The sequence below is a fragment of the Pogonomyrmex barbatus genome, unplaced genomic scaffold (assembly GCF_055798465.1).
Source record: "Pogonomyrmex barbatus isolate J1 unplaced genomic scaffold, ASM5579846v1 scaffold7, whole genome shotgun sequence".
NCBI classification, from domain to species: domain Eukaryota; kingdom Metazoa; phylum Arthropoda; class Insecta; order Hymenoptera; family Formicidae; genus Pogonomyrmex; species Pogonomyrmex barbatus.
In genome coordinates, this window is record NW_028297171.1 from 3,319,186 (window position 1) to 3,346,775 (window position 27,590).

Sequence of the window (27,590 nt, forward strand, 5' to 3'; positions counted from 1 at the left end):
CATCGAATCGATTAACGATTGGATTCAGAAATGAATATTTCGTCGGTATGGAAATCGCAGAACGGAAATTGGATTTGGAAGTGCGTGCAATATGCGCGCGCGCGCGCGCGCGCACGCGGAGATAGGCCCGTATAATCGAAGATTGCCTGCAAAAAAGTAAACGCGAGTTCCGGAATATTGGATTCGAGTGTAATAAAAGCCGCTAAATCTCCACCGTTGACGATCGATCGATCGAGGCTTTGCGTCCGGTCTACGATAACACGCTGCCTTGCGGGATATTGATAATTAATCGATAGAGAGATAACGCGCTGACAAGTGCACAACGCGAAATTATTTAATATCTAGGAATTGTCCGTTAGGGTTAGCCAGTTTCAGTTTCACAGCGATGGACTAATACGTCCACGCAGTGCGCTACAAGTCGTTATTTGTGCGCAAACATATAAAGATATTATCAAATTAATTAGTCAACTACATTAATTACAGCGTATAATTGTATATTCAATCAATTAAATTTAATTCGATTATCATAGGAGAGGCAACAGTCCGCGTAATGTTTAAACGCACTAACGGTCATTCGGCATTTCGCACATATAGATTAGCTCGTTAAATAGAGAAATTAACGTGAGCATTAATAATTCATCGAACAGAGATACGAATGCGGGTAACGTTTCCGCAATGGGACAAGAATTCTAGAGGAACGTTTTACGCGCGACAGATTTAAAGAGCCATTCAAATCCGGATCGATAACCCGTTGAATGATTAAAGTGGCTCGAATAAGTGTTATTTTATAAGCTCATACATGCATAATAGAGTTATCACAAAATCTGCAATTATTTTAACGACAGAACTCGGGAATAAATTCCAAGTCAATTTTTTTTTCCGCGCTCTCGTGAAAGAAATATTCGTCGTTCATTAAGCAACTATTCAAAGCGATGACCAACCATTAATATATGCCGTACGGTGACATTTTGCGAAGAACCGGCCTTTAATTATCGCGAAAGACAAAAGCCCGCGCCTTGAATCGATCGGCCCGATTAAATCGATTCGGATCGCGAAGTCGTCGTTGGTCGATAAAATCAAACGATTAAATTGGTGTGAATTTTGGCCAAAGGCAGGAGGATGGCGCGAGATAGCGAGAGATCGTGCGCGATCGTAGGTGTCGAAAATCGGGGAGGGGGTGTGAAGTGCCGGCTGGGGTTTGGGGCTCGGGTTCAGCGGGGTGGAAGAGGTGACTATAAACCACGGAAGACAATAGCTGCTTCGGTAATAGAATAACGCGAGACCACGGCACGTCCGATAGCGATTCAATTAATGCCGTTATCCTGGGGGGAATCCTGCATGCGCGGCTTTTGATCGCGGGTGCACCCCCGCTCCCGCGCATCACCACCATCCTCGCGCCCGCCCCCATCGTGCCCTTGCGACTATCCATTGAGCCGGAGCTTGTTGGATATTCGATCGGATAGATTGCCGCTGTTGTTCAATATCGTAGGCACCTAGGCGACAATAAAGGTTGCATTCGCGCTCTCTGCCTGTCCACCCCCTCTTCCCTCCGTCGTTCCCCTGTCACCTTTCCCTGCCCCTTTCCGTTTCTCCTATCTCCCTTCCCGCGAGATTCAATCATCACCCCGTTGCGCATCCGTGCGTGCAAATCTGGACCGAGGCAATAAGTTTCCGGCTCGCGTATCGGTGACGGCCCGTGAGGAAGTCAATTGACCAAACGTGGATTTAAATTCACGTCGACGGGGTGACAGCCGTTTTGGGTGCTCCTGTGAAATGAATAGCGGTTTATTCAGATTACTCATCAAATGTTTCAAGTTAAAATTAAACTGTCACGGTTACCAGATTCTCCATAATACCCTTAATTTATAGTCGGAATTAATTGAAATATAAATACAATAAAAGATAAATATATGTAATAAAATCAAGCCCTGTATTACTTTTTTATTAGTTGATTATTTTGACTAGATTTTGTATTAAAATATCAAATTGTCTATGCACACATTTATCAAGTGAGCAAAAGACATTTTTATAAAAAGTATAAATTTTCAAATATTAAAGATTTCTTTAATATTTGATCGGTTGAATATTCTGACTACATTTTGTATTAAAATATTAAATTGTCTGTATACACGTTTGTCAAACGGACAAAAAAAATTTTTGTGTATAAATTTTCAAATATCAGAGAAGCGGTAATTTAAATCAGATAACTTCGTAAAGCATAATAATAGTATTGTGCGATTAGGAAGAAATAATGTCTTGACGGTGTATCATACTTTGCAAAGTGATCGAATTTTAATTTTGATCTGACGATTTCCGCAATGTCATTCTTAGTCGAAGTTCCGGATACACCCATAGCATCCGGTTTAAATTATGGCGAACACACTCGATCTCGGATTACAGTTCATTTGGCCGATTTCCAATTACAATTGAACTGATTACCGGCGATGGAGCCGGGTCGAGGGGGGGGGAAGGGAGAGAGGGAGTGGGAGAGAGAAACGGCGGACTGGCAAAAAGCGTTCGCAATATCCCGAGAGTTCGCCGCGCGGGCCGCGAATCGCCGCGGCGATTGCGGAATGTGGCCGCGCGTAAATGCGTAATGTACTTTATTATCGTGAGCATCGGTGATGTACGACGCGCGTGGATTTCCACAATTTTCACAATGTCCCCGCGGCTGCGACTAATTTCGGCCGGTTCGCCGATTAACCGTATTTCCGGCACGATTTCGCGCCGATCGATTAAAGTGTTCGCGATATGGCTATATTTCGGGCTGCGCCATTCTATATCAAGCTCGTAATCAGATCGAATTGGCTATTAACAAAGCGATACATCACGGAAAGAGCGATACACACGCGGGAAAAATGTCAAAACGTAATGATGGCCTTTTTTTCTTTTTTAGTACGAAGACAATCCGACAATTCCTTTCCCTTTCGCGGGCGCGAAGGTTTCATTTGACAGCGACTAATTGGTACACGGACGAACCGCTCCTCGCGGAGCTCGATTTTCAGTTCTGGTAACGAGAAATAAAATAAAAATCCGACGTGTGGAAAATAGAGCGAGAGATACGCGGCGGATTTCGCTGCACGGTAGATTCGGTTTTATTTGCCGTGCAAACGTTGGTCTAAAATACCCACGAATCCGATTGCATATCCTTAAAGCGCTCTATCCCCGTTCGCACGGGGGGTTCCCTCTGTGCGTTACTCAATATAAATAATATAAGCTATTTATATCAAAATTGAATTGGTTTTGTACCAGGGGTTTTGGACCTCGCGTTTCCACCACAAAGGAACGAGAGATAACGCGATGGGGGGAAAACGAGTCGGAACGTAAGACGCGCAAAGGGTTGCACGCACGCCCGCAATCGCTCTTCAGTGACGATAACTCGATAAATTTATAATACGCGGTTGCCTTCCGACAACCGTTGCTGGAGCAACGATTCATAATGGGGCCACCGCACGCGAATCGTGTATCATTCTAATTGATTCTAAGCACATAGGCAGACAGGGTAGAAGCAGATACAGAGCCCCCGCTTCGGGAGCTCAGAGCGAATGAATATTCATCTTACAAAATCGCGGAGGAATGTTTCCGGGGTGTTCCACATCTGTCCCTGATAAACGAACGCCGCGCGGTGGAATTCATTTGTTGCTCTAATGGCAGGAAGCGCGAGTTGAAAACGATGAGCGGAATGACCAACCTCGAGAATTTACGAGTCCGCCGGCCACCCTCCCTCACGTTGTAATGCCACTTTATGACACCAAGGACGATCACTGCTGGCGTTGTTAAAAGGGGCGTTTTATCGCTTCGTATATTAGTCACTATTATTAACCCTTTGGATATTCATAGCGGTAAATCTAATCATGATGATTTATTCTCAGTTTATCAAGGAGCAGAGCAATCTGGATATATCTGCTTTTCAAGTAACATCTTGGAATTTGAGTAGACCGTCAAGTTTGAGTTTCAAGTTACTCCGCCTATTTTTAGATGTTTAAAAATAAAATGTGTTTCTTCGAAAGGAATACCGGATTAAATGTCGCTTTATTCAAGCGGACATCGCGGAATCGCTCACGGAATCGTTCAACGATGAACATCGGCGGATACAAATGCCGGGCGTAAAAAAACGACGACGACGACGACGACGACGACGACGAACGGGGAACGTCATGCATTATCGAAAAAAGAACAGAGAGCTGTTCGACCGCGTGATCCTCTATCTCCGTTATCGGGGCCGTGTTGCGCCGCGCACCGGTCGGTGTTTATCAAGCAAACACGCGCAGACGCCGCATTATTGTACGCGAGGAGTGTCGCGAGCATTATTAATTCGACGCGGGAAATTCACACAAGAAATTCGCTCGGATCGAATCCACTGTGTGCTTTGATCGGGTGTACATGAAACTAGAAGAGTCAACTTTGTATCCCCGACGCCGATAAAATCATCAAAGCTAACTCTGCTGGAGTTGATAGGCTCCGCGTGACGTCATTGCGCTTCTGCCGTTAAATAATACAAGCTTCATATTTCCGCGGCTTTACTCTCCCTCTCTCTCCTCCTCCCCTCTCTCTCTCTCTCTCTCTCTCTCTGTCTCCCTCTCTTCACCGGCAATATATGTATTACGTCATTCAGCTTCACTACCAAGTTATAAAGCGTACTAGACGGTGCGTCGTATATTTCAATTTTATACGTGGACCGCAATAAGACGGAACGTATAGGAAGTCATTTCTTCGTATGTACCGCACTTTCTTATCTTTCTCTCTCTTTGCGGAGCCACACATTTTGCACACCTTCTCCCCAACCGGCGGGAAACCACCACTCCGCCCCGCCGCAGATATATACGCGCGCGAATATAGGAATTTCTTCCTATCGGGAACAGTTCTGCCTGATGTACGACCCGGCTAATGCAATAGATAAGACGGCACATTTGTCATTGACGCTTTATGGCGATCGCCTTTCGCGTTCGTTGTCCGCCTCCTTTATTTTTCCGCCACCGTCGCCGTCGACAACGATCATTCCGCAGTCCCCCATCAACGAGAGGCTAAAATGTATCTTTCTTCCCTGCCTTTTCTAGTCGTGGCAGTAAACGCGACGACACGATTGTCGACGAATCGACGAAAGATCGTTCTCCGGGAGCAGATTAACGATTCTATTCGTCGACAGAGTCAATTTGTTTCCCGGAGGAGTTCGATGTCGAAGGGATGCCTCACCCTTATCGCAGGCCGGGCATAAAATTTGAAGAAAATCATTATTGAAATTCGTTTAAGTAAGGGCGTCCCGTCGTTTGAATTCAGTAGATGTCTTAAAATGGAAATTCCATTCCTCTATTTTCCGTTTTCTCTATTTCTTTCACTCAGCCCGGCTTTGGGTATCCGCTGATATTCACTCTCGACATCGAATCTTGTCGAAGGTCCGCCAAAGCGAACGGAACCGCGACTTCGCTAAAACGTGAAAAAGACTTAATATTCCCTCTTTGAGTGAAATAAACGTATATTTAATTTCGGGCCGAGGCCGCCGAATGTCGTGAATTACGTCGCGAGTATTAAAAGCTTAAAGTACTAAAACGGAGAATATGAAGTTCGCAATTTTAATTGAAATCCGACAACTTCTAATACTTCCGCGAGACGCAAGACGAATCGTTTATATATCGCTTGTGTTGCCCTTTAAACAGCTTGTTACGCGACATTACGAGATATCTTCAGTGAAACTCGAATTCCCCTTTCTATTACTTCGATTAGTTTTTGAAAGGTATCTAATGAAAGCGTGGGGGCAAAATTTACATGAAACGGCGACGTTCTAACGTCGGCGAAATTGGTTTCGTCGGCGACATCGTGTTGACAGGAAGATGGTAATAAAATTATTCTAAGTGTAGTTACAGTCCGTACAGGAGCAATAAAGATTAAAGAGGGGGATCGATATACTTCGAACTAAGACCTGCAGTGGCACGAAATCAATTTACATTTTCGCCAGGGAGTATCGTTTAAAATGAATTTGCATTTCTGATTCGTGCGACCTCCGATCCTCTATTCTCATCTAAAAGTATAATTTCTCCTGAAATATTAAATTCTTGGAATACACATTTTTGCCCGCGGAATAGCGAACGCGGATGCCTTTATCGTATTATGGTAATATTTATACTCCACCGTCAACTTCTCCCTATACGTTGTGTCCCGTCGTGGAACATATCGTGACAGTCGAAAGACTATATATCTCCTTTTTCTCGAAACGCGATACGCCGTCGATCATGCGGGCGCCTCGGGTACGTCGCACTTTTAAAAATGAAGAGAAAAATGAGAATTAACAACTGGAAAAACGTTTCTGCAGACGGCTTTGATTTCGAGTTGCGAGGTATTTTATTTAGCGAACGTGGCGACCGTCTCGTCGTGCTATGTGTTTAAATGTTTTGATAATTCCGAGCGTACCGTTCTCCTCCGCTCGAACGTCATCACATTTGCGATATTACGCAAAATTACGTTTGTCACCTCGCGGCCGGATCGATTTCACTTCCGATCGTCGCATCCGCGAGATGCGCTCCCGCCATGGATCTTAGAGTGGCGATGTCGCTAACGCACCGTTCGTCTCTCGCCTGTTACGCGGAATACGAAATCTCGAGGTTCCCCATCGTTCTTCGTTGAGATCACGATCCGCGCGCGTATATTCTCATAATCGAATCTCGATCGTGAAAGTCAGCTAAAGCGGTATTTATTATTACTTATTACTCTCGACGATGCAATATATTCAGATTTACCGTCCGCGAGTTCATCTTTCTCGAGGAGTTCCATCGAGAATGTTCCGCTTCGTGTATCTGAGTCTGTTCTCTCTCTCTCTCTCTGTGTGTGTGTGTGTGTGTGTGTGTGTGTGTGTGTGTGTGTGTGTGTGTGTGTGTGTGTTATACATGCCCTGGGCTGCCGACGCTCACGAAGAAAGTCTCTCGACGGAAGTGGATACGACTCTACTTACCAGCCGACACATTTGGCTGAATTTATCGGTCGGCCAGCGTCTTCCATGCTGACCCCGCGGTCTCATTCGTCCGGGCATTTATGTTATCTGACCGGGACATGAGGACCGACCCCTCGGCCACACGGCTACGTAAACGACAGCCCTCTTCGGACCGACCTGTCCCGGGGCTAAAATTGCTCGTTATCGGTCAGCTACGCGCGCACGCGGTACGCTCAACGATATTAATCTAAAGCCAGTTGTTATCGCATCTGTTCCCGTAACTCAGCGGCTATGGACCGGACAGAGAAATATACTTATTAGAGCGATGATAAAGGGAATCCGCAAGGCGAAGGCAATGGATTGTAGCTTCGTCAGCAGGACACCTAACAATGCTGGCCGTTTACGACGCCATCGAGGAGACGTCTCACTTTTCGCTACGACGCTATTCTTCTGCGAAGACTAAAGATGTACCATGAGAGCGCAGATGTTATCCGATGATTGATTCTGCCGCTCGAATGACGGAAAGCGATGTGGAAGGTGGAGAAACGCGCTCTTGTCGAGATATCGCGCTGAGATGTCGTCTGGCGCGTCTCTTAACTTTTACGGGGCTCTTTGTGTATGCACGATAAAATTCGATACAATACACATATACACACATATATATATATATATATATATATATATATATCGCTTCGCTCGAGTAAGCGAATATCGTTAAATCGTCGTCTGATTCGTCGCCTGATTCAATTATTTTATTTGATTATTCGCAAACTACTGTCGTCTGTACTAAGAGCCCCCATCGTCATTCGTATTTATTTTGGTCCCCTAAACAGGGGGTTCCCATAAGCGCTGCGACTTTAATTCCGGTAATAAGATGTAAATAAGATTCCACCGTGTAATCGAGAAATCTGCTTAAACTGTGGAAGTAGAGAAACTCCTCTTCGAGATACTCAAATTAATATAATGCAGAAACGAGGAACGCGAACGACGGTGGGATGTTCGCGAAAAAGGGGAGTCACGACGACGGTGGAAGACGTAAAACGTTAAGAAAACGGGGTCGGTTCCTCTTCTGGCGACATTGTTCGAATTGGAGGCGAACTGGGTTGCTCTCTTAAGTACGCTTTGTGCAACCCCGCAGAAGAGAACGCTGTCAGATCGGTGGCAATTAATGCGCTTCACAGCGGTCGATCTCTCTCCGCCGCCGTCGTACAGCATATTCCGGCCTTTCGCCCCCTCCCCCCCTCCCCCGCCTCTTCCTCCCTCTCCCCGTTCTTCGGTGCTATTTAGAGCGGAAGTATATGGAATACCGTGGTGCGGATCAAACGACGAAGTATCCTCCTTTTCCGTCACGTCGGCGCGCACAGATAAACCTCACGTCTGGATAGAATTATATCGTCATCGCTCCACGCGCGCGAAATTTATAAAATAGACGGTCGCGAAATGCGCGCGGGGTGAGACGTTTTCTTCTCGAAAGAACGACTCTCAGACAAAAGTTTCCACGCAATGGAAATCCACTTTCCTGCGGGAAACTCCCCCCGTTGATATTCAGGGAATTGCGCTCCCCTACGCGTCCCCGGAATCCCGGGGCTCCTACAGGTAACTCCCAGACGCGAGCAGACCCGAAGGCAGTACCAAAAATCTATCTTCGTGATTTAACGCCCGGCATCCGTGTGTCGATTACGGCGTTCGCGGGAAATTTATTCTCGTCGTCCAAGTCGTGCCAAGATCGGTAAGGCAGCGAGAACAGATGGTGACTTTTCGAGAATCGGGTCATCTCTCGATGCACCCGATATCATTCTATACTCTAATATTCAAGATGTATAAATAAAAAAAAAAAAAAAAAAATAATCGGATTTAATCAACTTTTGTACGAAATCGTTTCCTCGAGTTCGACAGATTATTGTTTTGTTTGTTAATTTTCATAAAAAAATCTGTACATTTGAAATTTGATCTGTAAAGTGTTTAGGTACAAGTACGATTTTGTCGGCGTACGAGCAATTTATCTCTGCCGATTGCCGTCTTCAAATATATTCGTGTGGAAGCGACACTTCGGACTTATTCTCCCGCGACGTCTCTTACAATACCAAGGAAATATGTTGAATTCGAGGTTCCAGCGAGGTTTCGTTTATAAAGCAGATCGATGCGCCGCAGCGAGATCGATTTACCCGTAGTCCAAATGCGCGGTCCAAAAATGCGAGGTATATTTATTGATAAAGTTATGATCGGGTATGGCACCAGCCGCGCATTTTCATAATGCCGGGACGCTCGTAACGGGCAACACATGGAGCCGAGACGTTTCTTGTAGCCCGGTCGTTCCCGATGGGGACGAAAAAGCTTAATAAACCGCGCGCATGGCAAATACTTTAATTATGCGATTGCGCATTACGTTTTTTCCTCGGGCAAGCGTAGAAATTTATATCCAGAGCAAAAATATTACTGCCAATTATACCGCAAAATTACCGCGAAATAAATTAATTATACTCTAATAACTAATAAGTTGAAATATTTGGTTTGTACATTTTGATCTCACTTATTATTAATTATTATTGCATAATTAATTTAAACACGCGAATGAATTCAAATTCAAAGTCCGTAAATCCCTATTAATCCCGTAATCGTAATTATATATCATAGTTGTTGTCGGTATAAAAATTATAATCGAAACTACCGCGGCAAAGGCGCTTTTCTCGAAATCTCCAGCTCTCTTTTCACCTTCTCTTTCCTTCTCTTTCTTTTCTCGCTTTTAAAATGCAACAAAGCGCTCTCTCAATATCTCTTAAAGATTGATCGTGCGATATGTTGCGAATGAAGCGTTCTCGTGGATGCGAACGGTGAGAGGGGAACCGAGACCAAAGCGGCAAAAAATGCAAGCCAGTTTTTCCTTCCCTTTTCATTCTTTCCTTGCGCCATCACTTTTCACCTTCAATCCTGTGTCCCTATCGTCGTGAAATTCACTCGTCATCCACGCCACCGCAGCTCGCCCCCATGGTTTCGCGATCGTAGTATTTCTCTTATGCATCTCGTCTGTCCATGTGGCGACCGGAAAGTTACTCGCGTTCCTTGGTCAAATCTTCGAAGTTTCGAGGAATAACCTGATCTGTCGATGAAATCCTCGACACGGAAGTGGCAGCATGAAAGGAAGGGAGCAGTTTACAAAACTTTCACCCTGTAAACGCGTGCTGTGTTATCGAGGATGCAGTCGTTTCATGCCCGATATTTTCCAGTCCGACCTGCCATACAATTTTAAAAATTGTATGTACGTAAAGTTAAAAACGCTCGTGGAAAAGTTTAGTTAAGAATAGACGCGATATTTGCGACGAGCCAGATAACGATATGTCAAAGTAAAACATTTCCCATTTTTAATTTTCCATATCCTATCGCCTCATCGGAAGGGGGGGTTTTTTTTCGTCTATTTTTAAACATTTTTTGCAGCTTTCGAAAATATAATATTTTTATATTTGGCGACGGAGGAACGGAATCCAGGATAACAATCGTAAAATGGATATATTCGAAATAGCCCAGGCAAGGCGATCGATTCGGACGTTCGGAAACAACGGAAAACGACGCGACGCGAGATGTCTTGCGAGAGAACGATCCATCGACGACGGTCGTTATCTCTGATCATTTAGCGCACCATTTACGCGCGCGTTATACGTGATCGCGAGCGGAACCGCTAGAGCGATAGCTCTGAAGGTACTTTAATTAGTACACGTTTGCTGACCGAACAACGGCCGGTTATGGCGCATTGGAAACTTCTGAGCCGGAAGTCGTCGGGCTACACGACACACCGCAGAATATATCCAAAGGCATCCGTCGTTATAATCAGGCCGCATGCTCGGCAAACAAATTAAGGATGTGTGTATATGTTTATTAAGAAGCAAATCAAATTTTCGTTGATCCTATTAAAATCATTTCATCTCTCCTATTTTCTCCCGTTTCGATGATCTCAAATCTGCATATCGAATAATAGAAAAAGAAAAAGCCAAGTATATTTTCGAGCGAAAAATTACGATCTGGTAAATTAAACAAAAATCGAATTATTTAAAGAAAAGATTAGATTGCACGTGTAGACTTTAATATTTAACTATTATCAGCTCTTGCTACGTCCATCAGTTATGTGTGTGTTATTATTATTCTTATCTCTTTGGCTGCTGCGGCAGATTAAATCTCTCAGCATGGTCACGCGACGGTATTTCAGGTAATGCCGCCACTCTGCCATGTATAACACACCCACACATATACACATACACAGAAAAACAGAGAGAGAGAGAGAGAGAGAGAGAGAGAGAGAGAGAGAGAGAGAGAAGCGCCGGTGACTCGACCGATAATAAAATTCACGATTTGCAAACTAAACACGGCACGGCAGACAGTGCACGTGCGGAATGTATTATATTTTCTCCGGCGATCTTTCTTTTTTTTTTTTTTCGCCAACGCGACGTGCATTAGAGCGCCTCCTCGTGGCCGCCCTCCAGTCACCCTCCAGCCGCCCCTTACCGGATAAAATGTTAATATTTATTCTGCCGCCAGGAATTTCTTTCTTATCCGGAAAGTAGATCGTAACTTTAGTAATCTTTACATTGCAAGCACGTCCGGCGTTCGACGATGTATTTCTTTCGCCGAGCGCACAAGCGCGTTTTCCATGGATTCTGCATCTGCGTTGTCCTTCTCGTTATTTCTTGCAAACTGAATCGCCCAAAACTCGTTGTCTTTTAGTTCGTAGAGTCACGCACATCAAGCAAGCCACAGTGGATGATCGTGGAAGATGCTAAGAATTCAAAATAATAAAATGCTCTTTGTATATATTCAAAAAATTGATTCGTTTTAAGTTCCAGATCATCGTCCAGATAACAGGGCGTATTCTTTGTTTAAACCAATCAATGAATGAAAGTACAAAATAAGCTGAAGAAAGAAGTTTTGAAGCAATTTGATATCGTAAAATTTACATGATATTATATTATAATACAAGACTTTATTATTAATATAGACTTTATTATTAATCAAGAGAGAAACTTAATTAGATAAATGATTAATTCTTAATAGAATGTAATTTTATATATATATATATATATATATATATATATATATATAACATATTTGTGTAGAAATAAAATTATTTTTATAATTAAATATTTTGAAGAACTATCATAATCTGTTCCGTTTCATTTCTGATAAAATATACAAATTTATTAAAACCAATTATGTTACATTAATAAACTTGCAAAGTTTCTTCGCTCAATTTATATTACATTTTATATAAAAGAAAAGTTAATCCTCATATCTTTTCAATTCATGCTATTCACGAAAGAGGACATTACGTATTTATTATATAATCTGAGACACGTTTAGTAGTTTTTTTAAGAAAATGGTTGGATTTCTTATCCGCGGTTAAAAAGGTATCATTATTCTCGTTTCAAAAGATCAAACGGAACAGGTAATTACATAATAATCTATTTAATTCCTTCTATTTAATATATAGCATTCAGCTGCAAAGTTGTAACAATTCTGAAAGAAAATCACCGCGCTATTTTACCTCGACGACATAGATTCCAATTTTAACCGTCATTATTCTGGTGGAAAATCAAAATTTGATGTATATATCTTATGCCAATTTCCATTTGAAACGTATCTTTTGCGTACACCGTGAAAAATGAATGATGCAGATCAATTTATTCCGCGCGACGTAAATACTTAAAGGTATTTTTACGTTGGGATAAGAAGGTATTTAATCTTATTCCATTAGCTAATTACTGATGTCCAAAGAAATTCCGGTTTTACTTTGAACATTCTCGATTAAAACGTCCGTCTAAGAATGATTTTCCTGCCGTAAGCTCTTAAAAACGCATTCCGCGAACGTGTGCTGAATACTAAATACGAAAATACGACACTATTCTCATTTTCGTGCGCAAAGTTCAAAATTTAATTCCAATGAACATCCACTTTGTCGTTAAATATTGTAAAACTGATAGATATGTACAGCAAGGCAAGGAAGTTAAATTTGAAATATCGTATTAATTTGACTTCCGTTTCGAGTGCTGCCCGTTAAAAGGAATTTTAGTTTGAATTTATTTCAAACTATTATATTTCATAGAATAAGAATATTTCGTCTCTAGTGATACTAGTAATCTGAAGCTGTATTTGTCTAAAAAAAATCTATACATTTACAATAATTCACTAAAAATGTTTCGCTGATCTAGCTAGAATTCTAAATATTACAGTTGAAATGTATCACTGTTTTTTATATCTATTAGAAAATTGTATGTCATATATAGAATTTTTAGCAACAACATTTTAACAATATGTACAGAAAAATTTAGTTTATACTATAGCTATAATCACATCATACAATTATTTTTATAAGAGATGTGATGACTATTATCTGATTGACGTTAGAGCGAGATTTACTTGCTAAATTTGTTTAAATGGATCAGATATAAATGTTTTGTAATATATATTGATTAGATAAAATATGCGATATCGCAGAGCTTGTTAATCATTTATCTATTTAGCCAAGTTTTCATATTTAGATAATTTCGCTATAACTGCGACGCTATTTTTTCACTATCTTATGGCTTTAAAAACACTAACTAAAATATTAATTTAATTCAAGTTGTTAAATCGTTATCTATAAGTAAGTGCGGTGTTAGCTTCAGTATTTTCTTCCATTCTTTTTAACTATTTAGTTTTTCGAGAATTCTGTGTCACATTCAAAATTTATTATCGTTCTCAAACGATCTTATATATTTTTTCAAAAATATCGAAACATAATATTTTGAACCGACGAATTTAAAAAATCTAATCAATATAAAGATCATATTTATAGTTCACCAACTTTATTAAAATTAATAATTTTCCGGATAAAATTGCATTCGAAGAGCCTACGTTTTACACTGCCACGACGTATGGTTTTGATTTTCTAGATTCGCAAAAGTACGGTATGCCTCTTCAAACAGAAATTTGTTTCATTTGTCAGACGAGTGGCAATTCTCGTCGCTTGTAAACGTGTCAAATATTTTCCGGTAACGCGACATACGATTTGCGATCGTTTGCAACATAACGCTACAAACATATCGACATGTCGGTCAGGTTGACTGCGATGCGGTCAACCTAACGGTTGCGGTGCGTAAAATTGATCCGGTGCGAAATCCCATAATTGTCAATAACCCGAGACCGATCGATCAACTCGCGCGACGCAGGCGACAAACACGCGCAAAAGGGCGTTGCACCCCCTTGAAAATTTTCCGAATTTATTTTCTTCCAGGTTGTCCAAAAATTTGGGACGTACATTTTTCACTTGGTAAACGTAGCGTGAGCGCCGGCAGTAAGATAAGATTTATTCGATTGGATTAAAGGGATAGGATAAATTTCCAGTCACTTCACTCGCGGTGCTGATTTTAGCGTCGTCAAATACGCTTCGCGACTGCGACGATGTGCGCACGCATCACTTAACGCGACACTTAACGCGTGAAGCGAACCTGACGCGCAAATTGGCTCGCAATCGAAGGGCATCACACTGGTTCAAATTCTCTTAGTAATAATAACGCTTCTCTCCTAGTAGTAGAGTACGCAAAACTTGTTGCCGGAAGGAGAACGCTACGTCACTAATTGGCAGAGACACACGGGAAAATTAATTTGCGAAGATTCGTTGAATAGTCATAAAGCGTCTCGACTCGGTTCAATTGTAAAATGAAAAAATTATAAAACTGCGCGCGAAATATAAAATATTAAAAAAACTACGTATTATTTTTTTTTTTATCGTTTAATTTTAAATGACAAAATTATCTCTCGTCATTTTTCTCGTAAAATTACATTTTAGGTTAACCGACTTGATCCTCGTTGACTTGAGAAAAAGAGAATACGATGTCGTCGACTCGCATTATATAAATATAAAGCAATATAATCCTAATAGACGGTCGTTGCATATTCAACGTGGAAACACAATGGACAGCATCGCCTTTTCCTGTGTGCACAATCATTCGCGCAACAGTCCGAGAATATCTCGCGTATCCTCATAACTTTGCAGGCGACGCTGACGACGTTGTCGCAGCACGAATCTCGGCAAATTCGGAAACTTTGGACGTCGCGAGTAATTTTGAAACTCCACGGCTGAATACGTGCCGCGCCATTCTCGGCGCATAACTTTTTGACCGTAACTTTTAAAGAATTCAGCGCGTCGACATTCTTAAGCAAAGCAAAAGTAGAAAATTTTCACCAGAAGCGCATTCTTCCTCTTCAGCCGTCTACGTTTCGACGGCGATTTGACGTCCTTTATATTCATCGCGGCGACGGCGCAACGACATTTCGCGCCCCATTCTTACCGCCCATTTAACGCGAAATTCAGCGAGATTCAGTAATGGAAATCGAAAGGCCCGATTTGTCTCTGTCAATTAAAAATTTTTATCGCGGCGCGCGATACGAAGTTTTCATTACGTTGAAGAAAAAAAAAAAAAAAGGAAAAGTTGTCGCTTATTTTATTGTAATATCAAACGACGTTATTACGTTAAAGAACTCCGCGGCGGCGGAGAGATAGCAGCAGGAAATGGAATTAATAAGTAGATTCAAAGGGTAATTTGCACTTCAACCACGAACGCCGCTTTGAAATCGCCATCGCGGTTTGATAATTCCGCCGTCGTACCTTTGCCGCTTTGCCGCTGTCTTCCTCCCCCCCTCCCTCTCTCTCTTTCTCTAACTACGATAATAAAAATTCGCGAGCGTGGGGAATTATACTCGCGCTGATGATTTGCCGGTTTTAAAACCAAACGGGTTTGCAGCAGCGTTGTTCGCAACTTTCGTGCCGCTGTAGAGCCGTTAACCGGCTCTCCCATCAGGCGTGCAAAAAAATCATGAGCCACAATAGCTTGGATAAACGATACCCGCTCCACTGACCCGTTTGTCACCGTCGATCGTTACCAAAGCGACCGACCATGCAGTTGAATCCGCTCGCATATACCCCCCCTCCCCCCTCGCACATCCCCTTCTCCCCCTTTATCCCCCTGTCCGCCGACCAGCCGTCCTCCTCTCCGTCCACCCTCTGTCGCTCGACATCGCTGGTGGTCTTCGCATCCCTCGGAAAATGCGGGCCGGAACGGGCGGCGAAGGGGATGAGAAAGGGTCTGTCGCTTGGGACAGCTCGGTGAACACGGTCGCGCTTTTGTGCCAATCCGGGACCACTGAAATACATTTCGAGCGTGTCGCGGATCGGCCCAGCGCGATCCGCGCTTAATGAAATTCCACGCATTCATACTTTATTAAGAAACGACCATTATCCCTCAAGTATTCGTATTTTTGCGTTATTTGAGACGTTGTGATTTGCCTGGCGTTCCGCGCGCGGCACGGCGCGGAACGGTAACTTCCCTATTTGTTTTTAAATGTTTTCGCGGCATCCCCCTGGATGGACGGGGGCCAAATGGGTCAGAGGAACGCTAAAGCTGTCATAAAGAAGTATGTCTATATGTGAGAGATGTATGCAATGGGAGGTTTCCGTATATCCTTTCTACTTATCAATTCCCTGCTGAATTCGAAGTCGAAGTGAGTAGGAGGAAAGTGAGGTAGAAGAGTACGACGTATGGCGTGACTTGTCATATATTCTACATAAAAGTCAAATTTTCCAAAAATCCTCTTTATATATACGGCGAGAGGAAATGCGAATTTCTAATCTTATCGTGTTGCCGAACTTGATTTGGTTGTACAATTCCTATAATAAATCTGCATAATTATCTTTCTCAAAATGCAGCGATTTGCTTCTCGTAAGTCTAATATAAAAAAAATTATGTTATATAATTTTTATTTCTAATCTAGTGTATTTGAATTCGCCGAATTTGATATTCGTAATTTGGCCGCAATTAGCATTTAGCACTTGATAAGAAGTGGTTTACCGTCTGCAAATGACCGATCTCTTGCAATGCTAATGAAACTAATTGCCGACAACGTGGCAAACATAATTAGGAGAAATGCATTCCGCGCGGTTGGACGAACACAACACGGTACAGTGGCTTCTCGACGTCAAACCGCCGTCGAAATAAGCCGGATCGATCGAGTCGGCCGTCGAACCATGACATTTTGCTGAACTTTATTCGTACAATTCTAACCCGAGACTGAAACTTTTGCGTTGGTCAACATGATTCGTGGTATCGGCAGAAGCATTTTCTCGAGTGGCTTTCGCCGAGGGACAGGGAAGGGAAGAGATGGGAGATCTACTAATATCTTTATCTGTTTCCCCGAGACGCTAATATACGGTCCAACGGTGGCACGGAGATTTATAATTCATGTAACACCGGCTCCGCATCTTTTCATTGGTTATTTTTATAACTTGACACGACAGCTTAAAATCGATGAACCTTTGATTGGGGGGGAACTTCCGAAATCCCTCCGGCAGTCGACTATTGAGAGATGTCATGCCTTCACGATCGAGATATTTCAGCCCTCGCGTCGTTACGGATGACTCAGATTTAATAAAATATGTAAGCTATTCCTTCGCGAGAGAGAGAGAGAGAGAGAGAGAGAGAGAGAGAGAGAGAGAGAGAAAGAATGCGTCAGATTTCGATATCACTGTAGCGCAATGACGGGACACGGTGGGCCGGGGATACTATTTTTATAAGGCCTGCATCCGACGCTCTCGGATAGCGATCGCAATGTGCCGTGTAAGGATCGAGTACTTTTCGTCCGATGGCGTCTCTAAATCACGACAGCCGGCGTCGGGACGCCGTTACGTACGTTGAGCGCAGGCGAGATTCGTCGTCGACCGTAATTTGCACAGATCGCGGGCCAAGCTGGTGGAACACGAAAACGCTCGGCTGCCCTTCGCGTTACGGGGACGGATGAGAGGGCGAGGGGAGGGGGGGGGGGAGTGAAGTGTCACGCGGGGGTTGAAACGCATTACCATACGGTACGACCATGAAGCGTACATAAGGCTCGCTGTGCGCGGACGGAGGGCCCGAATTAATTATTTCCTAACAGCGGCCCGAATGAAGTTCGCGCTCTCGTTCTCTTTTCGCTCTCTCTCTTTCTCTCTCCTTCTCTCTCTCTCTCTCTTTCTCAGTCTCAGTCTCACTCTCTATTTCTCCTTCTCTCTCCCCATCTAGTTCTCGTGCCATTACGCGACGCGTCCGACGTGTGTCGTCACGATCGTCACATAAAAAAAAAAAAAAAAAGAGGGATAATGGGGTAATTCCGCTGCTTCCCTCTTTCGAGAAATAAACGCTCGCTGAATAGGAACTATTACCACTCGCGATTTTGCCGCTCATTTTGACGACTACATTTTGCAACCTCCTCCATTGCCTCCTTATCTTATGACCGCGCGTATCCACGTAGCGAAGTTATGGACGTGTGTGTAGACAAACTTTGTTAACAATACTCTAATGATTCAAGTGCGCGTACTATGTTGACACAGGATGAAATTCGAGCCAAAGTTAGATCGACGTGCGGAGAGAGTTTAGGGCGGCACGAAACAAAGTGGCGAATCGATGCGAAATATATCGTTTCTGGGCGAGGGCGATTAAGTCGGGTCTTCGTGCATCCACCAATTTGGCCCATCAATCCCATCGTCGGTACTTTCGATAACCGACGCCGCCAGTGGCGTAATAACAGAACTCTTAATTTCCCACGGTCGTTGGAATTCAGACGAGATTATATCGTCACGCTCGCCCTCAAGGAGATAAGGATTTCCAACAGCTTTATCCTTAACCCATACGTTTTTAACTCGGGAATATTAAGTCGAAGAAGCGGGACGATGAGCGGAGACGAGGGCAGGAAGAGGGGAGGGAGGAGGGGTGAAGTAAAGGAAGAGTAATGACGGTAATACTCTATGGAACTCCTTCCGCACGGGGAGGTCGAGAGCTGCATGGAGGGCAAAATTTGGCGGATAGAGAGCGAAAGGCTGGCAAGTCGAGGGCCGGGCGTTTGATGACGTCATCATCTGCTCTAATGCTCAGACATTACCGGGTTTAATTATTCGGGCCCCTCCCTCTCCTCCTCTCTTCTCTCGTCGCTTCTACCGAGAGTAATCGCTTGCACCTTTGCTACTCCTTTCGACGCAGGAAGACGAAAATCAAGAGATAAAGGGAAAAGTAGATGCAGAGGAGAAAGAGGAGAAAGAACGAGCGGCGAGAGAGACTTACCTGATAAGTTAGCTGAAGAGTGAACAGGATATAGGCGAGGATGGACGAACGAGGCATGGCGCGAGAGTTTTTACGACGTGTCGATGACAGGGATACCGTCGAGACGATGCCGAACGATTAACGTCAGTGTAATGTCGGATCGGGATGCGAAAGTATGATGATGGTTATCTCGTTTTATGGCGCGTGCTCCCCTTCTCGTAAGCGTCGCTCTTCATTTCTGGAGGCGCTATCCTCGTCGGCAAACGTCGACGCACTAAGTGTCTGTAAAAGCAGACTTCCGGGAAATTTTAACAAGTAATAAAAAGAGAAAAATTATTTTTACTCGAGGCGATGTGAAAGGGTGATCTTAAATTTAAAGCGTTCGCCGAACCGAAAGATGAGTCGCACACATACATGTACACGACACGAGATGTTGGGCTGTGATAATCGTATCGCGTTATTTAACGATTGGCAAGAGGGGCTTAGAGATGACACCTATGGTGAATGATGTGATAATGTTGGATGTGATGATTTTATCGCGCTGTTCCACAGTTGGCAAGAGAAGCTTAGGGATGACACCTATGATTGCCGCGCAAACTTCCGGACATAACCGTAATCTCTTCATAAATTACATCGGCAATCTGACAATTTCGCCGTTAACCCGCGTTGCGCCCAATTAAAATAGTAATGAGTAACGTTTTACCGTGATTTCCCGCGATTGAGGGAATATTAAACGTAAATTCGCCGTAATATTCGTTACGCGGTAATCGCTTACCGCAAATTAACGAGATGTATAATTAGTCGCTAATTCGATAGATTATGATGTCGCTTTTTATCCCTATCTGACAAATTTGCCGTTAATGCGAAATCACGTAAAATACGACCAGCCATTAGAGCTGCCGATGCTAATTTATTCCGTGGGGAAGTTACGCGCCATCACAGTGACGTAAGTCGGTTCCGGTGAGTCAAGCCTCAAATCTCCGCCGTCCCTCCACACCCCCCCCCCCGCTTCCTCCCTCTCGCTCATCGAACCGCAACGTGACATAATATCTCCCCCGATAATTCTTACGCCGAAACTCGCAGAGGCGACCTGGACACCTTTCACGGTCATAAATCCATCAGACCTAACATTCGGGATATTGATTCTGGGTCGTGCCTTGGTCAGACCACCGTATCCCGACATACGTACAGCGCGAGGGGGAAGGAAAAGCGAAAGAGGGAAGGAGGGGGGGGAGAGGTGGACGACCAGAGGAAAAAGGTTGTACGTGCTCGATCACGGTGCTATCTGGGCCGCCTCGACGATTGAATAATGGCGCTTTCGCGTCCGCGAGAGAGCCCCCGCGTTCTGATCGCGATTCCGCTCGCGTTCGCAGGCACATCGTGTCACGGTGCAGCATCATCCCGCGCGTTTGCGTTCATAGATTTAGATTTTATATATATATATATATATATATATATATATATATATATAAAATATATATCCTCCACGACGCAACGCGATGCGACGCGACGCGACAGCGCCACTCGGGAACGCCGGAGGAATAATTTACCCTTGGGGATACCATTTTGCGACCTGGAGGATTTCATATCCGTCTGAGACGCCAGATAACAGCGGAACGACCGTGGTCGGGGAGATGGAGAAGAGGGAAGGTGCGCGAAGCTCTCTCTCTCTCTCTCTCTCTCTCTCTCTCTCGCAGAGAGAGACGCGGGCGTCCGCCCCCCTTCGTCGCGAAATATTATAGCGCCCGCGTCATTTCCGCGCGCTGATTGGAAATTGTCACCGCCGCGCGGAACTATCTCTGCTTCATTGCCCGCGCGGATATTAGCCGGAAGTGCGGCCGTGTCGCGGCGCGAAAACTTTTTGATTGCGTCTCGCAATCCGGGAGGAATCGCCGACAAAATCGCGAGCTGCGGACGTGCCGCACGACGGATGTATACGTAACTCGCGATAGATAGACGCCGCATGCGCGCGCGCGTCTCGGGGTGCTCGCTCTTTCTCTCAGCCCTCCCTCCGTCCGTTCTATCTCTCTGTTTCTCCTCGACTTTGATGAACTGCGCTTGTACCGATGAATCCCGCATGGAAACCGTTACGGAAATCGACGCAGGCGTCGCTGATAATGACGCCTCCATCGTGAAAGCCAGCGGTGTTTGCAGGTCACTGAACGTTTTCGGTCCTTGCACCACTCTCTCTCTCTCTTTCTCTCTCTCTCTCTCTCTCTCTCTCTCTCTCTCTCTCTCTCTTCGATCCTTTTCTGAATTTCACAGTCGGACGATAACCCGGCGTATTTTTTTTCGCGCAGCCAGAATATATTTGCCGCTGAAAATCTTCCCGTCGGGCGATTTAACGGTAAATGGACCATTCAAGATTTTCACACCTTTCACAGTTCCTAACACCAATCTCTTTTTATTATGTATTGAATGTTTTCCATAAATGGGAAATACTAAATGTTGAATAAGTTTTTTCTCGATTCTCGGAGGGAAAAAAAGTACGGTTTCATTCGTCGGAATTTTAGGAGCGTCTCGGAGTGAAAATAAGGCATGAAATGCCAGGGAAGATATTTCGCGTCTTGGGTCATGGCAGATTGTATCGTATAAAACGAAGACGCGCAGAAACCGTGTGTGCCTGGCCGAGCTTCTTCTTTTGCGAATGTATAAAGCATAAGGCATTACAAAGAACGGAGTATGTGCCGTACCGGCGGATCTAGTGGACGACTATACGTTGTATCTACAAGTGTTTATCGATATCTCCCCGGAGTAAGTTATACACGATAAAATCAGATATTCGAACGCGAAACACACTATATGAAAGATTCATGTATTCAAACAAACTCCTCTAGTCGCGACCCTATTTTCGCCGAAGACAATTCCCGGACACAATTTTCGTTATCTTCAATGTGCAACAGCGCGGAATCAGCGGCAGCGTAGTTACATCGAGCCGCAAACGATGAGATCTATGCAGAAGAATTTAATATCGTATCATCTACATTTAATCTTGCCCGAGACTGACGATAAATTCGAATAAAATCCCGATCAGAATTTCACGACGCCCGGCGAAGGAAGCGCCGAGGGAAGAGAAGATGTTTCTTTAATAGCGCCGTCGTCGAAAATAGAGCCCGCGCGGTGGAGCGGCGCGGCCGCAGTGATCGTAATCGCGGAAAATCATAAATGAGGAAAATGCGGAAAATGAGGCATTAACGCGGCCTCGTCGAGTCGCAAAAATGGGCATGATCGGATTTCCAGCTGCGTGTGTGCGACACGCGGCCAAACAGCGCGGCGCATCCATTCGCACGGACCACATTGATTTTCAGCGGGCACAGAGAGAGGCCAAACTCCACCACCAAACACGCTGACCCCTCTGAAAATACTGCACGTACGTACTTACGTATACATTACGGATGCACACCGGCTGCACACACGTGCGCGCGCGCGCGCGAGAGAGAGGACAGTTGAGTAGGCAGCTGCATTTGCGGACGAGGTGGTGGAGCGTATCCCTGTCGAGTGCTCATCGTGAATTGGTTTCGCAGCGCGCGATGGCAAAGTTTTATCCGCAGAAGAGTGTTTCACCGCACCAAAAAGTCATTGAAAACAGTCGAGCCGTAGTTCTGAAAATGTTGAAAAAACAAATCGTCTAGAATCTCGTAAAAATCACAAGGATGAATATTACGATTAAATCCCGATTTAGATATAATTTACTGACGTATATGCCTTCTCGCCCTTTGTTCGATTTCATAGAAGTCGTTTTGCGCGAAAATTTAATATATATATATATATATTTACAAACAATATATTATAACAATATTACCAATACATATTTTAAAATTATTTATAAACGATATATTACTTAATTTATATTATTTGTAAATATTATATTATAATATTAACAATATATATTTTAAAATATATTTATAAAAATGTATTTTAATATTGCATAAAAGTGAAAAATATGTATACGTATATATATATATATATATATATATATATATATACGTACAAACATGTATTATATATGTACGTAACAAACATGTATTATTCTCGCGCATTTTCCCGGCAATTTCCCGAGATTAGTGATGCGTAGATCAGTAACTGGACCATTCAGTGATTGCGATTGATCAACACAAAGGATGTAAATGCAACGACGACGTCGCACATGTTTGTTTGCGTGTTGACAATTCGTGAGTGAACCGAATGACTGTTTAGATCGCGGATAGTAACGATCGGCCACCGAGGAAGAAGGAATCAAACGGAGACTAATCAAACGAGCACGCGCTGCGATTTAACGCGATTATCGTTATCCTCCCGTAATTGTTCGCTCCGCGATAGTAGTGATCACGGGAGGGGGGGGGGGGAGATGTTCTGTTCCGAACGATCGATCGCAGTGTTTGTGATTTGGCGTGTATTCTTATCATCTATATTATCTCAATAGGAGATAATATATCCGCGATGCGTGCCGCTATCGATTTTAATGAACTCCTAATAAAATTTGCATGCACATCCTTCAAATTTTCACATTCTCATCTTCCCGCCTTTCTGTATATTTAGAAATTAAATAAAATAATAATATTTACAAAATATCACCAACGCAAACGTTTTGATCTTCAATATGGTTTCATCTTTAGTGCGAAAATAATTTAATAGAAGCTATCCCTAACACATGTCAAATTCAAATAAAATTCAAAGCACTTTACAATTCAAAATAGGAAGTAAAGTATCTCAGGATGTGTATAAGAGTTGTGAGCTTCGTGAGCTTGAGATGGAAAAAGAAAAAGAATTTTTTATTCCGATTCGATTTGAGACTCAGTGCCATGATTCCCCTTTCATTTAAAAATTTTATATCTGAATAACTATAAAGCGCTTTGAATTTTATTAACTGAATTTGATGTTTGTGTTAGGGATAACATTTTATTAAATTGTTATTATTAATTTCGCATTGAAGATGATTATATTGAAAGTTAACGTTTACGTTGCGCGTAGGAATTTTATAAATATTAATATTTACTAAAATATATTTTAAAATATATTTTAGCGTTATCATTTAGCTTCGGCTCAAATAATCCTTTATTTGTATTCTGAATTTATTTTTATACAGAGCCTTATTAAATTCTTAAATAAAATAATTTTCTGAGGTGTACCTAAATTACAATTAATTTTTTTCTAATACATTCGCAATTCGAAAATTGTCTACCGCGTCCCCGTTGAATCTAATTAGCGTTACGAACGCGCTAAATTAATTCCGTGTCATTGCAACGGAATTATCGCTACAATTATCTCCGTTACGAGAATAAGAGAAAGGGGCGATTAGAGACGCTCTGAATTAGCGCGCTAATTCGCTCCAATATTTTTCAGCACCAGGTGTAGTACCTCGTAAGTGGAACCCGAAGGATTCGCAGGATACGGACGGTTCCGCTCTCTCGCCCTCGCCCTTCGTCTCTCGCCGTCTCTCCCGGAACGTAGGATTTATGACCCCTCCCGATAATCCTTCGTTGCTCCTTTTTGGAAATAAACGTCTCCTTCTCTCTCCCCGCCCGGCGGCGGCGGCGGCGGCGGCGAATCGAGAAACGCCGCGATGGACGTCGGCGGCGGCCTCGTATTAATCACCCCGCCGCAGACAGAGCGCGTGGCAGATAACGTTATCGCGTTGGTTTCTATTACGCCGTAACACTTTCCGAAGCGAAGGGGTCGACCGATAGCAGCCGGCAGAAATGCGCGTTGGTTCGTCTAGTCTGCAATTTATGAATACGGCCGCTTACATATTTGCGAGCCGCCCGCTCCCCCGCTCCCCGTCCATTCTTTCCCCGCGGTTTTGCTCCACGAGGCTATACAATGGCCATTTCCATGACGAGAGAACGTCCGGATATTAAGGACTGTATACGGTCCGTGTATAAGTCTCGACGGAACTGTTACGAAGTACAGCGTCGAGGATCGTAACGCCGTAAAACTGATACCGACGTCAAACCTTCCACGTGTACATAGATTATGATAAAATAATAATTTTTATTATAAACAGAAGAATAGATCTGAACTAATAATTTTTGCACGTAGAACATGTGGTAGAAAAGCGTCAAAGTTTCCCTGAGCTTATTTTATATTCACAGAATAAAATATATCAATGTTTTTAAATTTTTCTTTTCAATATTATAGAATGTTATACGTTGTAAGTTAGAGAGGAGAGAGAGAGAGAGAGAGAGAGAGAGGAAGAGAGAGAGAGAGAGGGAAGGGAAGAGAGAGAGAGAGTTTGATATGTATAATAAGATAAGAAAGTTACTTCGTTATATAAGTTATATAAATTACAATCCTCGTATCGATGTTTCTTACTTCGACGGAGCGTAAGAGGTGCTGTTGCTTACTTTTCTATTTTTCCAAGCAACGAAACTGATCGCATCGGCGACACGGTAAAAATGTGCCCGTGTCGTAATGCACTGTATTACCGCGACATCGCAACGCGGCGATGACGACGATGAGGAGGAACGACGGCAAGTCGTCGAGCGCGCGCTCGTGTCTTCGCGCGGAATTTACACCGCCGGAGATATTCATGGCTCGTTGGTGAGTTTATTTTACTCATAAATTATGCCGAAGTATTCCGGCAGTCGTTCGTTCGCGCGGCGCGGAAGGGCCCGGCGTTCTTCGCTGCGCGCGCCGCGTAAAAGAGAGACGCCGCCGACGCGAGTCCTCTTGGAGGGAGGCCGGGAGAGGGGGGGTAGTTCTGCGGTTCAACAAATACCTCAAGCCCGCGAGAGAGCCGCCGTCAGACTCGCTGAGCCCGTAATTTACACCTTAACCATGGTCCTTCCCAGGAGAATGAGCTCGGTATGGTGCCTGGTTATGGCCGGTCGATCACGAGCCTCTCCCTCTCCCTCTCCCCCTCTCCTGCTCGCCACCGTTTTCGCGACTTTATCTTCCCTACGGTACGATAAAAGCCTCTTTTTTAAATAATCCAACGTTTTCTCACGTCGAATGAGATCCATCCCCGGCCCGGCGGGATGGAGGCGGACGCGTAGCTCGTCTCGCCGTATCGATAATTGAAAAGTTCGAGGATCGAGGCGAGACGGTTCCCTGAAACTTCCGACGAGCGCGACAGATTAATGTCGCTCACAGAGGATTTAACAATCGCAATCGTCGAGTCAAAGCTAACGCCTCCATTTAGCGCGCGCAAAGTTATACGTTTTATTTGCAATGTCTCTCTTTCTCTCTCTCTCTCTCTCTCTCTCTCTCTCTCTCTCTCTCTCTCTCCCTCCCCACTTTCAATGAATCTCTACCTCGCACTCGCTCTTTTATTCGATCTGCATATGGCGGATATTTGATATATTTGATCCTATTAATTTTATGTTGTATACGCTTATAGATATTATTTAATTCCTCGTATTCCGTTACGAATATCGGGTTTATCCGTGCTTTGAAATTTTCAGTTTCACGCCGATATCACAAACGTTCGATATCGCCATTGTATTTACGCGCTACTAGATGAGTTTAAATGGACGCAGTCGTTTATTCGAACAAGGTGAATGAAAGAGAAAACTGTTTTTATTCGCCTTCCCGCATCTCGAATATTCCGTGATTATCCCTGAATAATCCCCCCCGATAGCGGGCGATTCTAGCGGCGTTAGAACGGAGAAGATCGGAGCAGCTAGACGTCGGCGAGGCAGAAAGGAAGAAAGAAAGGGGAAGGGGGTAGGGTAGCGGTAAGGGGGCTTCGGCAATAAATCGGCGGTTCTCGAGTGCCCCGCGGGAATGAACTGACGAAAATATAGCGGCGGGCCGCAAACTACGAATTGTTAGTTACTGCGCACCGCCGTAAAATATATGAGCCGGCGGCCGTTCGCGAGAGGCGGAATATACCCGCAAAACCCCGGAGGGCCGCGCAAACGGAAGCCTACCTCGAAAATTCGACACCTCGACTCGCGAGTCTCGACTATAAGTGTTCCCCGGTTGCCGACCGCGGCGTATCTAAATTGCTGGCCACATGAAAGTTGTATTACGAAAACCGTATCTCTCTCTCTCTTTCTCTCTCTCTCTCTCTCTCTCGTATAACGCAATACATTTTATTTAATTTCTCGTTTTCACACACGTTAAAAAAATAAATAAGTTCGATAAGTACAAACAAAATAGAGTTTCCATATCGCAAATTAGATGACTCTCTCTCTCTCGTATAACGTGATACGTTTTTTATTTAATTTCTCGTTTTCACACACGTTAAACCGATAAAAAAATAAATAAATTCGATAAGTACAAAAAAAAAATAGGGTTTCCATATCGCAAATTAGATGACTGCTCGGAAAAGCTCGACTAATTTCTCGGTGATTTGCAAGTGACAGATTTACGATATTGGTCCACGTTACATTTATTCCATCACGTCTAGTATTTGTGTTGCAGGCAGGCGAAATAGAAAGTCCGATTCTTTTTTGAAGATTTCGGAGAGCGAAATCCTTGAGAAATTTCACAGTATAATAGCATTATCAAGATTTTTTTCGCAGTGGAGAAAAAAGATAAAATAATGCATTGTGGTTTCAGTATCACCAGCAACACGTAAATAATTTAATAGAAGTAAAATTTCATGTTGAATATAAAAATTGGCGTTCGAA

The 27,590-nt window shown here is 43.6% G+C and overlaps 1 long non-coding RNA gene across 2 annotated transcripts in view; it reads right to left on the reverse strand.

Moving 5' to 3' along the window:
- Positions 1 to 27,590, reverse strand: part of LOC148934924 (uncharacterized) — a 214,717-nt gene that overhangs the window by 60,980 nt on the left and 126,147 nt on the right. Inside the window, exon 4 of one of the 2 annotated variants that reach the window (XR_016140835.1) lies at positions 22,479 to 22,616. The exons of the other annotated variant lie outside the window; for it this stretch is intronic. This is a non-coding gene — a long non-coding RNA (uncharacterized LOC148934924). Of the gene's footprint in view, positions 1 to 22,478; positions 22,617 to 27,590 lie in introns of those variants that run through there. 2 annotated transcript variants of the gene reach the window in all.